A 6,146-nucleotide genomic window follows, 5' to 3' on the forward strand; every position below is an offset into this window, starting at 1 on the left:
AAAATTTTTATTTTCCGCCTTCGGATTATTAATAGTTATATCAAGACGCGTCGTTTGGACGGGTATTAGCCGTAGACCTCTCAACTATCTGCCAATGCCAAACCAGTCGGGCTATCCACCACAACCTGGTCCACCTGGTTGTCCTCCATAACCTCAATAGCCAGGTTTTCCTCTACAACAACCAGGTGCACCAGGTGGTAACATGGGTCAAATGATGCCACCAACACAGCCTGGACAGGCGCCAATGCCCAGTCTGCCACCCATGCCGGGTCAACCCCCAATACCCGCATGTCCTGGTTATAATGTATGCTAATACAACTAATATATTTCAAATATTGCTGATGATTATTTTTGTATTATTTTCTTTAGCAACCACCTGCACCTGGTACTGGTATATATCAACACGCGCAACAGTATGATCAAGCCCAACGCCGTTTAGATCCCGATCAGATGCCAAATCCGATAAGCGTTATCATTGAAAATCAGCGCTGGTAGTGCTTTTATTACTAATCAACAAGGTTTATTGCCACCATTGGTGACCACAAAATATGTGGTACAAGATCAGGGTAACTCCTCTCCCCGTTACGTTAGGTATTGATATTCGAAATAAATTTTTTGTTTGGCAATTACATTGATCTTTCTCGTTTGCAGGCCTTTTTGTATTGCATACCTGCAACAGCTGATTTATTAAAAACAACAGCTTTGTCCTTTACACTTACCATCTCACAAATGGCACGCACGGTTGAGGGTGAATATGAGCCACCCATTGTAAATTTTGGTAAATTCAATTAGATGTAATCGTTTGCAAGGCTAAAATGCAATTTGTAGATGCTGGTCGTCGTTTCCAATGTCCAATGTATAAAGTAACAACAGATGGTAAAAAAAATCTTTTACTTGTGTTCATTGATCCATATTTTTTCTCAACAGTGCCAACTGAATATTTCTAATATTTGGGCCACACCGGACAGCGTGTCGATAAATATGAACGTCCTGAACTTGTATTAGGTACATGTTTTTTGTGTAAAAAATGTTTGGGTACCGATAGCTCTCAAGGTAAACCACAACTCACAGCCAACATCAAGGCCTCGCATTCCATTTTGGACGCTGTACGCACTACATTGGGTTCACGCAGCATGGACAAGCATACTGTTGATTCCAGTGGTAGGGCCACAATTTCAAATGATGGTGCAACCATTATCAAACTATTGGATATTATGCATCCAGCCGTAAAGCTCTAGTCGACATCGCCAAATCTCAAGATGCTGAGGTAAGTTTTTTGTTATATTAGAATGTGTAGAATAAAAATTTGTCTCTTATCAGGTCGGCGATGGCACCACTTCAGTAGTATTTTAAGGAGGGCAATCTTAAAACAAGTTAAGCCATATGTTGAGGAAGGCGTGCATGCACGTATCATCATTAAAGCTATACGTAAAGCATTACAATTATGCATGACCAAAATATGACATGGCTGTACATGTCGAGGCGCCAATCAAAGGAACAACAACGTGCTTTATTGGAAAAATGCGCTGCCACATAAATGTCCTCCAAACTTATTCATCAACAAAAAGATTTCTTTTCTAAAATGGTTGTGGACGCTGTACTTTTCTTTGATGGACCCAACGTCATACAAAAAATATAAAATCGCATTGTTAAATATAGAATTGGAATTCAAGGCTGAGCGTGATAATGCTGAAGTACGTATTGATAATGTTCAAGAGTATCAGAAAATTGTTGATGCTGAATGGCGTATTCTGTACAATAAACTAGCTAAGTAAGGCACCAATGTTGTGTTATCTAAACTACCAATTGGTGATGTTGGTACACAGTATTTTGCAGATTGTGATATGTTCTGAAGAAGATTTGAAACGTACAATGAAAGCTTGTGGTGGTGCTGTTATGACTACAGCTAATGATATTAATTCAAGTGTTTGGGTCAATGTGATTACTTTGAAGAACGTCAAGTTGGTGGTGAACGTTTCAAAATTTTCCAAGGTTTGATAGTGGGTTTGACATTAATTTTATTTTTATAGTTTATAATTATTTAAAGGTTGCGTTAATGCTAGAACATGTACAGTGATTTTACGTGGCAGTGCCGAACAATTTTTGGAAGAAACTGAGCTTCGTTACAATATTCAACAATCGCATAAAGTTTGCAAAGATTTTTAAAGCAATTCAATTGCAACGAATTTGTCAATAATTTTTAACCAAACTTTATAAACTAGATGTATAACAAAACAATATTTTGAATATAAATATTTCCTGATGAATTTAACTGACAGTACCAATACCATCAACTAAATTATTATTTTTTTATTATTATTATATTTATTTATTACGGTCTTCAAGACCTAGTTGATGTTAAGTAAACATTTGCTTCATTAAACATCAAGTGTTTTACAATATAAAAATAATAATTTTACTTTAAACTTATTAACATTTTCACAATCTTTTATCTCAGTAGGTAGTTCATTGTACATTTTGTACCCTGTGTATTCTAAAGTCTTCTTTGCGAACTCTGTTCTTACTCTAGGCAGTCTTATGTTATTGCAGTATCTAGTTCCATAACTATGGATCTCGTGATTATATAATATTTTATTGCTCAGGCAACTCGGTAGCATTCCTAATCTTACATGATGTATAAATTTCAAAGTGAAGTAACTTATTGACTATTTTATACTAAGCCAGTTTAACCGATTCAGTTATAGTTTTTGATGTTCTTGGGGGACATTTTAATATAAATCGCATTGCCTTGCTTTGTTGTATTTGTAGTCTTTTAATTTGCATATCACTCGCTATCAGCAGAATTGTAGGACAGTATATAAAGTGCGGCTCAATAATTGAACGATACACCATTATTTTATGACGCTGACTAATATATTTACTTGTTCTGTACATGAATCCTATTTTCTGCGCAATTTTTCTTTCAAGATAATTTATATGTTCTCCAAAGTTCAGGTTTTCATCAATTAAAACTCCTAAGTACTTCATTTCATTTACTCTTTGAATTAAGTTGTTTTTTATCTTCAGGGTTATATTGTTTAAATCGTTATTACGTATGATGTTCTGGTTTTTGCAAAATACCATGAACTTAGTCTTATCTATATTTAACTTCAATTTTTTAAGGCACAACCAGTGGTATAGAGAGTCGAGATCTTCTTGTGCTTTCTGCATTGCACAGTTGGCATATTTCTCAATGGTCCTTATAAATATTGTAATCACATAATTTAAACAAAATATTACTAAGAGCACCTACGTTTATTATTGCAAAATTACGAAAAAAAGAAAATAGCATAAAGTACGCTCAATGTAAAATTATTCCACTGAATGTATATATGGCATTCTAAACTAAAAAATGTCAAAACTTAAAAAAAAATGTAAATCGGTATTTAAGTGTAAATCGATCCATGAAAGCATCGTAAAATAACTTATGTTTTTTTGGTAGTTAACGTTATCGTTTAGCCTGGTTTCGTTAAGAATTTTGTTATTTTTGTGGTATAAATCAACATTCAACACAAAGCTTCTCTGATTATGAGTTGCAATACTTTTTGGTTGAGGTTGCGATATGTAAAATTGCATATTTTTGTACACAGTTCTAAAATGTAAAGAAAAAAATTTATATTTGTCTATTAATGAAATTATTGAAAAGATATTGTTATATTAGTGATATAGAGAAGCGCCAACATGAATGCAAGTGGTTTCAAACCTCTGGTAGGCAATTCACCACTTTAGCTGTCAGAAAAAATGTTAAATTGTTCATTTTATGTAACAAAATTTTGAAAGTTGCAATTGAAGTTCTGAAAGCTCGGGAATTTCAATTGAAGTTCAAAAAATTACAATTGAAGTTCGCAATTTTCAATAGAAGTTCAGAAAATAACAATTTAAGTTTAATTATAATTTTCTGAACTACAAACAGAAATTCTGAACTTCAATTTTGATTTTCTGAACTACAAATAGAAATTCTGAGCTTGAATTTAAATTTTCCGAACTTGAATTGAAATTTTTGAACTTCAGTTGTAACTTTCGAACCTCAATTGCAGCTTTTTTTAAATTTTCGGAATTTGGATTGAAATTTTTGAACTTCAATTGTAACTTTCGAACCTCAACTGCAGCTTTCTGAACTAAAATAAAAAAGGTATAGTATTAAAATTGGCGAATTACAAGTCAACTTACTCAAATTGTGAATTGCCTACTCGCGATTTGATGGTTTACTGCAAAGTTCTGTCAGTTCTTCTCTTTTGTTTTCTATATCATTAATTTATTTATTTAAGTTTCCCTTAACTTTGTATGCACACAATAAAATTTGTATTTATGGCTTACCAACAAGACTGAAAAACTATTCCTTCCTTATGACTTATAGTTAATAATTTACAACTATTATAAATAATCTAATATATTATAAAAATTAAGTTTTAAGCGACCTTTCCTTTTTAAATAATAATTTTCTTGCCGGCTTGAGGTCCAATTTTGTAAATAAAATTTTCAAAAATTGTTGAGTTTTTTCAATATATTTCGGTTACCTACTGTAACCGTCTTCAGGACTAACTATAACAATATAATGAAACATAAACAAAATAAAAAATAACAATTGACATCAAAACAAACATTCATAAAAAACATTATTTACATACATTATTTTACGCGTCTTCACTGCTCAACGCGGAGTTTTGTACAGTCCGTCTGTTTGTTATCAAATGTCTGTAGGAGCTCGCGCAATTATCGATGTCCGCCTTGTAGTTCATTCTTATGCTGATCGGTGTGTTAATTATATGCAGCATTTCCAGTGTAAATTTTTTGTTATAATTGGTTTCTTAAATCCTGGAAAATGGTTCTTCGTTGCACAGTGTGTCATTAATGCTGTTTTTGAGATTTTAATTTTGCTTTCGTTGTTCCCACATATATGTTATTGCATGATTCGGTTTTGTTTACATTACAAGGGATTTTATAGACAATATTACTTTTTTCTGTTTTAGGAATTTCGGATTACGTTTTGTTAAAAAGATTTTTCAATGTTTTTATTGGTTTGTGAGCTATCTTCACCTTTTCTCTATTATAGCAATCTGATTTTGCTAGACGCTCTGACAATTTTGGTACCTATGCTAGCGATTTTAATATTTTAGTTTTTTCGGATTCACGTTGACTCGTCTGTGATAAACTTCTTTTTATTAAGGTTTTGATAACATTGTCAGGAAAATCATTATTTTTTAATAATTGTTTTTGTTTTTATCGGCCTATTGATAAATCATTCAAGGTTCGAATCGAGCTCAAGGCCAGAACAATAATTTTTTTCTAATGATAATTATTGTTATTTTTTAATTTTTCTAAATTTGAAAAATTGTATTTTGTTTTTGGAATAGTAAGTAGAAAATTTTTCAGACAACCTGCCATAGCTGCGCAGATAGATCCATTTCGAAGGGTGCTAAGCCTTCATCATCAGTACGCTTTAGGCATGCTGCGCTAACCATTTAGCTATACAGCGGTGGTTTGTTTGACTGGCAAATTTGCTACTTCTATTCCTTTTTACCAACTATATTTATTCATTCTTGCGCCATCTGGTGCAAATCACTGATAATGCTGGATTTTTGTTTATTGTCAATTACTTTGTTTGACATTCCCAAGTGCTCATGGTTTATTAACAATTGTTTTTGTTTTTATCGGCCTATTGATAAATCATTCAAGGTTCGAATCGAGCTCAAGACCAGAACAATAATTTTTTTCTAATGATAATTATTGTTATTTTTTAATTTTTCTAAATTTGAAAAATTGTATTTTGTTTTTGGAATAGTAAGTAGAAAATTTTTCAGACAACCTGCCATAGCTGCGCAGATAGATCCATTTCGAAGGGTGCTAAGCCTTCATCATCAGTACGCTTTAGACATGCTGCGCTAACCATTTAGCTATACAGCGGTGGTTTGTTTGACTGGCAAATTTGCTACTTCTATTCCTTTTTACCAACTATATTTATTCAGTCTTGCGCCATCTGGTGCAAATCACTGATAATGCTGGATTTTTGTTTATTGTCAATTACTTTGTTTGACATTCCCAAGTGCTCATGGTTTATTAACAATTGTTTTTGTTTTTATCGGCCTATTGATAAATCATTCAAGGTTCGAATCGAGCTCAAGGCCAGAACAATAATTTTTTTCTAA

General features: G+C 32.7%; 1 pseudogene; it reads left to right on the plus strand.

Moving 5' to 3' along the window:
• Window positions 1-815: 815 nt before the first annotated feature.
• LOC137248617 (T-complex protein 1 subunit eta-like) lies at window positions 816-4,482 on the plus strand (annotated as a pseudogene).
• Window positions 4,483-6,146: the final 1,664 nt, after the last annotated feature.

The sequence above is a fragment of the Eurosta solidaginis genome, chromosome 4 (genome assembly GCF_040869045.1).
Source record: "Eurosta solidaginis isolate ZX-2024a chromosome 4, ASM4086904v1, whole genome shotgun sequence".
NCBI classification, from domain to species: Eukaryota; Metazoa; Arthropoda; class Insecta; order Diptera; family Tephritidae; genus Eurosta; species Eurosta solidaginis.